We start from the raw sequence: 11,823 nt of genomic DNA on the forward strand, positions 1-11,823 counted from the left end.
AGCAAAGCAAAATCGTATAGTTTTTATAATAATAATAATAATAATAATAATAATAATAATAATAATAATAATAATTTAGGGCGAGACAAGTAGTGGTACAGAACAATTCATTGTCTACATGAACATTCCTAGACACGCCTAATATTCATCAGAAAAACCAACTGACAGTCTTAAAGAAGTAAACTCTCTCTCTCTCTCTCTCTCTCTCTCTCTCTCTCTTCTCTTTCTCTCTCACACACACATACACGTGTTTAAGCATGTGGCACAGAGTTCGTCCGTTAGAGAGAGAGAGAGAGAGAGAGAGAGAGAGAGAGAGAGAGAGAGAGAGAGAGAGAGAGAGAGAGAGAGACCTACACAGCAGCTACACAAGAAGGAGAGCTAAGAGAGAGAGAGAGAGAGAGAGAGAGAGACTACACAAGAGCTACACAGCTAGCAAAGCTAAAAGAGAGAGAGAGAGAGAGAGAGAGAGAGAGATCCGCTGTGCAAACCGGCGTAGTGTTTGGAGTGAAAACAAGCAAAAGGGTTTTATTAGGCCGGGATTCCGGTCCAGTGATTCGGCCGGTGGCTTAATCTCGCGGTGGAGGAGATGGTGATTCAGAGGGCAATAGTCTCATTTCTTTCCCATTTTTGGGCAATTTTTAATCATTTGTTGGGGGCATGCTTCACAAAAATCTTCGTTTTTGTGACAATTTTTTGGGTAATTAAAAAAAAAATCTTTTAGCCATGCTTTACAAAAATAAATTTTTGTGACAATTTTTTGGGCAATTTTTATCTATTTTTTTCTGAAAGTTACAAAAATCTTCTTTTTTCAATTTTGAAATAATTTTTGCCATGGCAAAAATTTAAAAAAATTAGCCATGCTTTAAAAAATTCTTTTTTCTTGTGAAAATTTAAAAAAAGTCAGTAATTTATCATCTGCTTTTATTTTTTTTAATTTTTTTTTTTGTTTTCAGTAGTTTACCAGTTTTTTTTTTTTTTTTCTATAATGTTCTCATTTTTTCCCTTTTGACAGTATTCTTCCTTTTTAATTTTTCACTTTTTACTACATGAAAATGTTATCAAAATAAATCCGAAAAATAGTGTCAGAAATGAAAAGTACAGTGTTGTGAAACTGTAAATTACAAATTGTTCAAATGAAAAAGAATGTTTTCACAAGGAGAGTATTACCACGAAAAAGAATATAAAAAAGGAGAGAGAATTCCCTCCATTTTGACAATATTCTACACTTTTTCCTTGGCAATATTATGTTTATTGTAAAATATTCTCCACTAATGAATAAATATCGACAAGCACTTAAGCATACACATGCATAAACGCATTCTAAGAGAGAGAGAGAGAGAGAGAGAGAGAGAGAGAGAGAGAGAGAGAGAGAGAGAGAGAGAGAGAGAGAGAGAGAGAGAGAGAGATTCTGTAACTTTCTCATTTCTGTCCCCTCTATGAGAGAGAGAAAGAGAGAGATTCTCCAACTCTCATTTCTGTCTCCTCTATGAGAGAGAGAGAGAGAGAGAGAGAGAGAGAGAGAGAGAGAGAGAGAGAGAGAGAGTTCTGTAATTTTCTCACCTCTGTCTCCTTCTCTAGGCGTGGTCGCACGAGCGACAGCGACACTTCCGGATTCCCGATGCGACAATTTCATGCACGTGGTGAGGAAGGGAAGATTCATCTTTCCAACCCTGCTGTAGTCGATGCAGGTCGCTTGTGGATTAATACACCGGGTAACGCATATATTTGGGACATATATTTTGTATGTATATCTATATACTGTACACAAACACAAACATATATATATATACACATATATATATATATATATATATATATATATATATATATATATATATATATATATATATACATATATATACATACATATACAGTGTATATATAATATATATATATATATATATATATATATATATATATATATATATATATATATATATATATATATATATTACTAGGAAATATTAAGTCAAAACTATCCACAATATAGAAAATATTCACTTAAAATGCAACCTTCTATAGCCATGCAAATATTCAAGTTTAAGAAACTTGCACTGCATATATACATATATACACAAAACAGTAAACATACATTTATTAAATATGGCACTTGACACATTTTCTACAGCTATTCCAAGGTAACGCCAAGATCAATATGAAGACCAGAAAATCCCACCCTTTTGTCCCAATTGAGTCTTGAAAAGAACTTCCTGTAATAGTTACGTTCGCCAAATAGTACAACAGAGAGTCATCAACAGCCGGTAAAGGCTACAAGACCTGTAATGAGTCCAGGTGAGGTAGGGGGAGGGGGGGAGAGGAGAGACGTGGGAGGTGGGGTGGTAGATTAGCGTGAGAGAAGACTGTTAGAATGCAGACGATTCTCGTCTTCTGCCATGGGCATGCAAAGAAGGTCCCTCGTGCATGAGAGAAGGAAAGGAAAAATAAAATAACGGGAGATAATAAACTCAGTCTAACTTGGGTAAGAGTTCAGAGACAAGAACGCTATAATTTCTTCCCGCCAAATTACAACACCTTTTGGGAATTAACGATTTAATCTGAAATGCTTCTAACCAAATTAGAACTAAGGCATAGACACGCTATAATTTCTTCCAGCCAAATTTCGCCACTTTTCGGAATTAACGATCTATTCTTAATGCTTCTAATTTGAGCACAACTTAAGCAAAGAAACATTAACCCTTAATGCTTCTAACGTGAGTAAGAACTTAGGCACAGCAACGCTATATTTTCTTCCCGCCAAATTACGCTACCTTTTGGAATTGACGAGAAAGCCTTAATAACAATTGTCTATTGAGTAATGACCGCTGCTTTTCACAGGTGAGAGACGAGAGGTTAAGAGATTTTTGAGGCAATTACAAACACCTGCACCAGCAGGTAGAATCAAAGGAGGTCATTTGGGGGTGTAATTAGGTGTCTAAAAATAAAAACGCTTCACTTGTCTCTGTCTTAATTGCAGCGTGGCATTTCTCTGGAGATGATTTTGACGTGGCTTGTAATGTTTGATTTCTTTAATAATAATAATAATAATAATAATAATAATAATAATAATAATAATAATAATAATAATAATAATAATAATAATATATATTTATTATTATTATTATTATTATTATGATTATTATTATGAATAGTAGTAATAGTAGTAGATGTAATAAAAATATGAGCATTAATATTAATGAAACATACTGGTTTTGTTTTCATAGAATATAAAAGGTCAGCGTTTCATATATTTAAACATTAAACCAAAATGGATTTTATTCAATAAAACTACTATCACCATTACTTCAATAATAATAATAATAATAATAATAATAATAATAATAATAATCTAAACTTAAAAAAATAATAATAATAATCTAAAAACTCAACATTGCCGCACATTCCACCAACGGAGAGAAAAAGATATATACTGAAGGTTTTCTCAAAATCCGACATTCCATGTCAATTTGCTGAGCAAATCGGACCTTCTATTGGCAAACTTTGCGAATCCTCAAAGGAAACGAGTTTCTTTCCAGGTAAAAGGAAATGGCTCAGATTTCGTCCAATGCGACTTACAGGAGGTAATCACTCTTCGGCGAGGAAAGTGCTTTGCCTTGTGAGGAAAGTTTTACCTTGTGAGGAAAGTCTTGCCTTGTAAGGGAAGTTTTACCTTGTAGAGGAAAGTTTTCTACCTTGTGAGGAAAGTTTTCTACCTTGTAAGGGAAGTTTTACCTTGTGAGGAAAGTCTTGACTTGTAAGGGAAGTTTTACCTTGTGAGGAAAGTTTTCTACCTTGTGAGGAAAGTTTTCTACCTTGTGAGGAAAGTTTTCTACCTTGTGAGGAAAGTTTTGACTTGTAAGGGAAGTTTTACTTTGTGAGAGAAGTCTTACCTTGTATGGAAAGTTTTACCTTGTGAGGGAAGTTTTACCTTGTAAGGAAAGTTTTAACTTGTAAGGGAAGTGTTACCTTGTAAGGGAAGTTTTATCTTGTGAGAAATGTTTTACCTTTTAAGGAAAATTTTCTACCTTGTAAGGAAAGATTTACCTTGTGAGGAAAGTTTTCTATCTTGTGAGGAAAGTCTTACCCTGTGAGGAAAGTTTTTTACCTTGTAAGGAAAGTCTTACTGTGTAAGAAAAGTCTTACTTTAAGAGGAAAGTTTTACCTTGTGAGGAAAGTTTTACCTTGTAAGAAAAGTCTTACCTTGTAAGGAAAGTCTTACCTTGTGAGGCAAGTCTCACCTTGTAAGGAAATTCTCACCTTGTAAGGAAAGTCTTACCTTTTAAGACAAGTCTTACCTTGTAAGGAAGGTCTCACCTTGTAAGGAAAGTCTCACTTTGTAAGACAAGTCTCACCTTGTAAGGAAAGTCTTACCTTGTAAGACAAGTCTTACCTTGTAAGGCAAGTCTCACCTTGTAAGGCAAGTCTTACCTTGTCAGGAAATTCTAGCCTTGTAAGGAAAGTTTGAGTTTTTAAATGAATCATATACTTTTTTTTTAATAATTATTATGATATTCAATGTTCGTATGGTAATTGCATGAGGATCAGGCCTATAATATTACCATCTTTACCATCATCACAATTACTACCGTTTTTAGCTTTAATTCTGCCTCTATCGATACTATAAATGTTCATGTTCCGCTTGTTAGTAATGTTTGAGATATTCAACTTGAAATCACTATAAAAATAAGAAAGAAATAGGAAACAAACATAATATATTATGCTTTAATAAAAAAAAGAAACAAAAAGGAATAGAGAAAAGACAAAGATTAAAATATATACCGAATAAATATATAGCTGGTAGCGATCATGAATAATCAGTCTAACTTGAAAATAAAATATAACCATATCAGTAATTGATAATGTATAAGAATAAATATGCCACAGTGTATCGTAATTCATAATAAAAATTACCTTCTGTGTTTGAACCCAAATTACATTCCTTGTACGAAGCAGCAAGCTAGTTAGCAAAGGGTTAGGCCTATGCATCGTCATTCCTTATGTAAATCGTTCTACTGCACACTGGGAAAGGCTGGAATATTCTAGACCCACCTCCCCCTCTAAGGAGGGAGATGACCTGCAAAAGCAATTATACGAGATACAAGCAAAGGAGGGAAAAATGAATGAATGAATAGATGAGACAAAAATTTATTCCATATTGTTGTGCTGGAACACAGGACAATATAATTCACTGCATTTCCGTTGCATCATTTCGCAAGCGGCGAGTCTGAAGATTAAGCTTTCACTAAACAAAATAAAGGAAAAATAAGCTGACGAGTCTCAGGATTAACCTTTCACTGAACTGAAAAAAATGAAAAGAAAGCCAAAAGAAAAACAACCTCGGTCTAGTCCAGCTGATTTGAAAACTGCAGAGCGCAGAGATAGAGAGCGCCGCAGAGTATCTCCGGTGCGCGTTCAGTCCAGTCTAAGGCTAATCTTCTGCACGTATCTCCTTCCCCCTTTTCTTTTATGATAATAAGAGGTCATCACGGAGATTTGATGTCCCTCTCGTGTCCACAGGGATACGATGTCCCTGTGATGTCCAGGGGGAAGCAGTAATTGCGCACAAAAACGCACACGCACTTCAAGTAGACTTCTTTGCAGGCTTTCCATGGGTACGTGGTACTAGCTTTTACGCAAGCACGCACAAGCATAGTTACTAAGCGAGCTTACAACATCCGCATAATGGTCTAAGCCACATGTACTTTTTCAAAACATTTCCCTTTATAAACATAAAATAAAAGAATAAAAGATAAGCAGTGACTTAGATACTCATGTACTTTAAAAAAAAATATTCAGGCTCAGTTTTAAAATAGTTCGTCGTTTGAGCCTTGAAAAATGAAAGCCTAATTGACAGCGGGAATAATTTATTACACGCTGCAAGAAGCATGGCAAATATAGTCCAGCGCCTAAAATAGCGTTGTTATCCTGACGTCAATTTAACACAAGGTCTAGACATGATAAAGAGTATAAGGTTTCCAACAGGCGTACACACACACACGCGCACACACAATGTCTATACACTTTAAAACAGAAGACACGTGTATACACTATATATATATATATATATATATATATATATATATAGAGAGAGAGAGAGAGAGAGAGAGAGAGAGAGAGAGAGAGAGAGAGAGAGAGAGGATACCGCAGTCTAAGCGCGTGTCAGATTCATGAATTATTAATCAGCAAAATTTAAGAATCTGGTCTTATATGTTATTCAAAATATTTCTTAGAACGCAACATTTACATATTTGTGAACTCCTTGTCTCTAAAGTTTCCCCTTTAGAAAAAAAAAGCATTAAATTGGCAAGCTTTATTTTTCGTTATGAGACTTGAATCTAACCAAAAAAGAGGAAAAAACTCTACAAAAACTGCATGGTAAGATTAACTACAATTTTGCGTTCGTGGTGCATTTTGCAGACATGAAAATAAAGGCTAATACTATAATCCATTTCAAAATGCTCTTAGGAAGTACAAATCTACCCAAAGCAGCAACCAAAAAAAAAAAAAAGTCTTATAAAGACCATCACTAAACCCCTGATAAAGATTCATGTCAATCTACCCACCGCTTGCAAAAACTGTCAAAAATGACAGAGCTTTCCTTGTCAAAATCCCCCTACGTGTGTGTGTGACACAAAATCTCTCCCCACTGTCCTCTGATAACCTCACTAGTCCATCAATTAACCTCAATGCTCCCTAAATTAACCTCACCGCTCCTCAATTAACCTCAGTGTCTCTCTGATTGCAAAAACTGGGGTTGAAGGAGAAAAAGTTAAAACGGCCACACGTGGTTTCTAAGCTTCATGATACCCGGCTCACTTTAGTCTCAACATGGACGCCAATATTAATCCGGTTTCACGTAGTCTTGCCCACAATCTACAATAACATCCTTCATGCCGATCTCCGTCGTAGGAGTTAAGTGCCGTCCAAGCCCCTCGAATGGGAACGGATTACGAGTTAATAAAATGAGAGATATGACGGTCGTTCAGGTTATGGCCAAGATTATGGAGACTGGAATACCTCACTCTGGTAGTGACGTTAAATAAACCACTTCCGTTTCGGATGTGTATTTTCAATGAATCTTGCGTAAATCTTAACTTTTTTTCTTTTGAAAAATTACAGTTAGTATAATCATTGTAATTAAGTGAAAAAAGTTACACCGAATATGATTTTTTTTAAACTGAGGGTCCATATTTGGCAGAAATTATGGAGGAGACTTATGAAGCATGTCTTATAAGACTGTGGTCTTTCTACAGAATTTGTCTTATTCAATTACCGTTGCTTCCCGTACTTATATATTTCTTGAAAATGTTATTTCTATATTTTGAAACACCAAATCTTAACCACTAACGACCACGTGGTTTTAATCACATCTCCGTAAACTGAGTCAATATAACATCTTTCATCTGACTGTCATTTTTTTGAGAAAGATTTCTTTTTCGAAACGTCTATGCAATATTAAAAAATCCTTTTTATTAAAGTTATCCCTACAATAATGAAAAAAAAAACCAGGAACATTCCAGTAAGATCACAAACGCATCAAACCAAACTATAACATGCTATTCTCTATAAGATTCGTACCCAAATGTACGTCATCAGGTATTCCCGGTTCCTGTCTGCATTCCCCGTCTGCAATGGACGATTCCCTGTCTGCAATCCGCAATACTCACGGCATCGTCTGTCCACGTGTCCTCTAGTCACAGGCAATAAAAAAAAAAACAACCCTCCTCATTACCAAGACCAACAAAAAAGTATATATATCGATCTCTTGGGTTCATGAGTCTAACGCTGCGGAGCATTCTGTATAGCCTGGGAAGGGGACATAGGTCTATGGAGTAGCTGTTCTCTCCGGCCACCACATGCAAGCGGAAATGTCCCGGAGAGGTCGTGGCCTGATGATATCTTTTAATGATAAAGGGACTTCCAATGCTGCAGCATATTATGACGAAGCCGTTAATAAGATCACGTGATTATCTCGCCGGCTCCTCTTCTGTAACCGTAAAGGCGCCACAGCCGCCATTATGCAGCAACAAAAGAGAAGGGGGATGGAAGATCGAAATCGCCATTCTAGTTTACCTGTGCCTTGGTTGGGGAGGGGGGGGAGAGGGGAGGGGACGTTCTAAAGGTTAATGACGTGCTGGTGTATTTCTGTTGCTTTAAAATTAAAATGAGGTGGATGAAATGGTGCTATGGCTATCCTTAGATTAGACTACAAGAGTAAAATAAGACTTAATAATGAAGACCTAGTATAATTACTAAAGCAGAAGGTGTGACATTTATTCACGACTTAAAACTTATTTTTTTTTAAGCACGGAGGAAATTTCACACAAAAACAGTTTTAATTTGTTACTAAAAAGACTTTCAACATGCGTCAAATCAGAACGATATTTGAAAAGAAACGGACATAAATTAGACCTATATAAAATTTCTCTTCAACAGAACTGATGAATTTGTAAAGAGGCGGACATATTAAACATTCTTTTTATACTGATTTTTAGAAAACGTACTCAAACTGATATTAGAAAATGGGAAATTAAAAAAAAACATACTCCCGCTAATTCGTAACTGCCTGGGTCTACGTGCACCAACAAACTAGTCCTAATTCCACGCGGTGGAATTTTCTATCTAATCCTAAGTCAACAAACCAGATAAGAAAAACGGATCTGCTTATCAATTGAGATAACAGGAAACCTGTTAAACTCACGATATCAAATACAGCGGATTCCTGAACCATGCACCTCGCCCCGATAGAGTTTGCATTTAACGGGCACAGTGATAACCGTCAGATACTGATAACGACGCTCACGCAATCTCTCTCTCTCTCTCTCTCTCTCTCTCTCTCTCTCTCTCACACACACACACAGTAGCATTCCTAAGGATAAAAAAGGGGATAGCAGTTCTAGTAGGGATTCCTAATATTATCGAAATACGACACAAAATCTAAACTAGTATTTCCAAGGTGTTTCCAATATCTTCAAAATAAGATACCATGTTTGTCCTAGCAGGTATTACTAGTACATTTAAAATAAGACTCAATATCAGTCCTAGCAAGTACTTCTAATATTTTCTAAATACTACAATATCTGTCCTTGAAGGTGTTTCCAATATCTTCAAAATAAGACACAATATCAGTCCTAGCAAGCAGTTCTAATATTTTCTAAATACGACACAACAACTGTCCTAGTACGAATTTCCAATTTTCACAAAATGATAGCAATACCTTTTCTCACGGGTATTTCTATTATTTTAAGAATAAAACGCAGCATCTGTCCTAGCAGGTATTCCCAATATCTTCAGTATAAAAATGCAATATCTGCCCTAGCAGATATTTCCAATCCCTTCAAAACAAAAACACAATATCTGTCCTGGCAGGTATTCCCAGTACCTTCATAATTGAAAAAAAAAAGACAATATCTGTCCTAGCAGATATTTCCAATCCCTTCAAAATAAGACACAATATCTGTCCTAGCAGATATTTCCAATCCCTTCAAAATAAGACACAATATCTGTCCTAGCAGGCATTTCCAATCCCTTCAAAATAAGACACAATATCTGTCCTAGCAGGCATTTCCAATCCCTTCAAAATAAGACACAATATCTGTCCTAGCAGGCATTTCCAATCCCTTCAAAATAAGATACAATATCTGTCCTAGCAGGCATTTCCAATATATTCAAAATAAAAACGCAATATCTGTCCTAGCAAATATTTCCAATATCTTCAGTATAAAAACGCAATATCTGTCCTAGCAGGTATATTCGAAATCCTCAAAATCAAGATACAAAAGAAACATCACTCATCGATTGAAATAAGTACCAACTCCCGTCCTGAATTCGCACAAAATCCAGGCACTCAACGACACCGTTATATCGAAAGCCTCCAAACTGGATGTCAGCCGCTAGGACAAACACAGCGGTGCCGGAAGTGGAAGAGATAAGAAAACGCACCGACTCTTATGATCCGGCGCAATCGGGTTTTACTACAGCTCACTTCCTTTTCGGGTCATAACTGTGTTTGATTCCGCGCGTCTCGGAAAATGTCAATAATAAGGAGACTCTATTTTTCTTTTTTTTATCTAAATGATCCTAAAAGACCCACAATTTGCTAGGCCGGATATGGGTTTATCAGGGCGTCTAAGATAAGGTCTTAGATACGTTCGTAAACTGCATATTTTTATTTCAAGGCGGTATCGATTGTGGATCAGAAAAGTGCAGTTTGTCGTATCTTCATTTTCTCTCTCTCTCTCTCTCTCTCTCTCTCTCTCTCTCTCTCTCTCTCTCTCTCTCTCTCTCTGTTCTGTGTGTGTGTGTGTGTAAAAATACGTTGTCAATAAATGGTGGAGAATACGAGGTGAACTTGAGTAAAAAATAAATAAATATTTTACATTACAGTTTTAAAAGAATATGAAAAATCGTAATCTATAGCTTTTTCTCATTTTTTTGCGTCAGTGATCACAAACCAAACTGGAATATATATGAACTGGAATATATATATAATATATATATATATATATATATATATATATATATATATATATATATATATATATATATATATATATATATATATATATATATATATATATATATATATATATATATATATATATATATATATATATATATATATAGAGAGAGAGAGAGAGAGAGAGAGAGAGAGAGAGAGAGAGAGAGAGAGAGAGAGAGAAGAGAGAATCACCAGTAATATTTTACTGGAATAAAATCAAGTAATATTTTACTGTATTAAAATCTGCGTACGGGAACAAGAACGCGAATAAAAAAAAATCAATTATAATTTTTTCCATCTCACTGAAATCTGCGGTCAAATCGTTCCCATTCCCCACCCCACACCAACCGCCCCCCACCCCCGCGTACAACAGCACTAATTGCGGACGACATAAAAACAATCAAAATAGGGCCATGGTGTCTAAAATACGACCTGTTCCCTCATCCTTGCATAGAGAATGAGGTTCATAAATCAGCCTCATATTCCACGCTATGTGATATTAGTCACTCCTCCTCCTCCCCTCCCTCTTACCCTCTCACTCCTTTCCTCCTCCTCCTCCTCCTCCCCCTCCTCCTCTTACCCTCTCACTCATTTCCTCCTCCTCCTCCTCCTCCCTCCCTCCCTTCCACCTCCTCCTTCTCCTCTTCCTCCCTCTCTCCCTCCTCCTCCTCCTCCTGCTCTCATTCCATCCCTCTTCCTCCTCCCTCCCTTCCTCCTCCGCCTCCTCATCTCCTCCCGACCTTCCTTCCTCCTCCTCCTCCTTCCTCCCTCCCCCACCCCGCTACCTTCCTCCTCCTCCCTCCTCCCTCCCTCCCTCCTCCTCCTCCTCCTCCTCTCCTCCTCCTCTCCTCCCTCCCTCACCCTCCTCTCATTCAACATGATTTATTGTCAACAATAATGTAGTTGTAAACAACAAGGGTAAAAAAAAATGGAGTCTCATAGGCTATAAAATTTTACAGCGCCTGCTGTAAATATCACTACTGGGACATCATCCGCTGGAATAAAATAGGTATATAGGATCTTTTGGAGAGAGAGAGAGAGAGAGAGAGAGAGAGAGAGAGAGAGAGAGAGAGAGAGAGAGAGAGAGAGAACAATGACACGATGAAATCTACTGGAATGTTTCTGTGTAGACAGAATAATAATAATAATAATAATAATAATAATAATAATAATAATAATAATATGGTTTGAATGACACATTACAATAGGCAAGTCGCTGCTTACATTTTTCTTCAATGTCAAACTTGGGAATTCTCGCCCTGACTATGTGTTTCCCCACTATCGAATGTCAGCTTTTAATGGGATTAAGCTAATAATAAAACCAA

The sequence above is a fragment of the Macrobrachium rosenbergii genome, chromosome 47 (assembly GCF_040412425.1).
Source record: "Macrobrachium rosenbergii isolate ZJJX-2024 chromosome 47, ASM4041242v1, whole genome shotgun sequence".
Classification (NCBI taxonomy): domain Eukaryota; kingdom Metazoa; phylum Arthropoda; class Malacostraca; order Decapoda; family Palaemonidae; genus Macrobrachium; species Macrobrachium rosenbergii.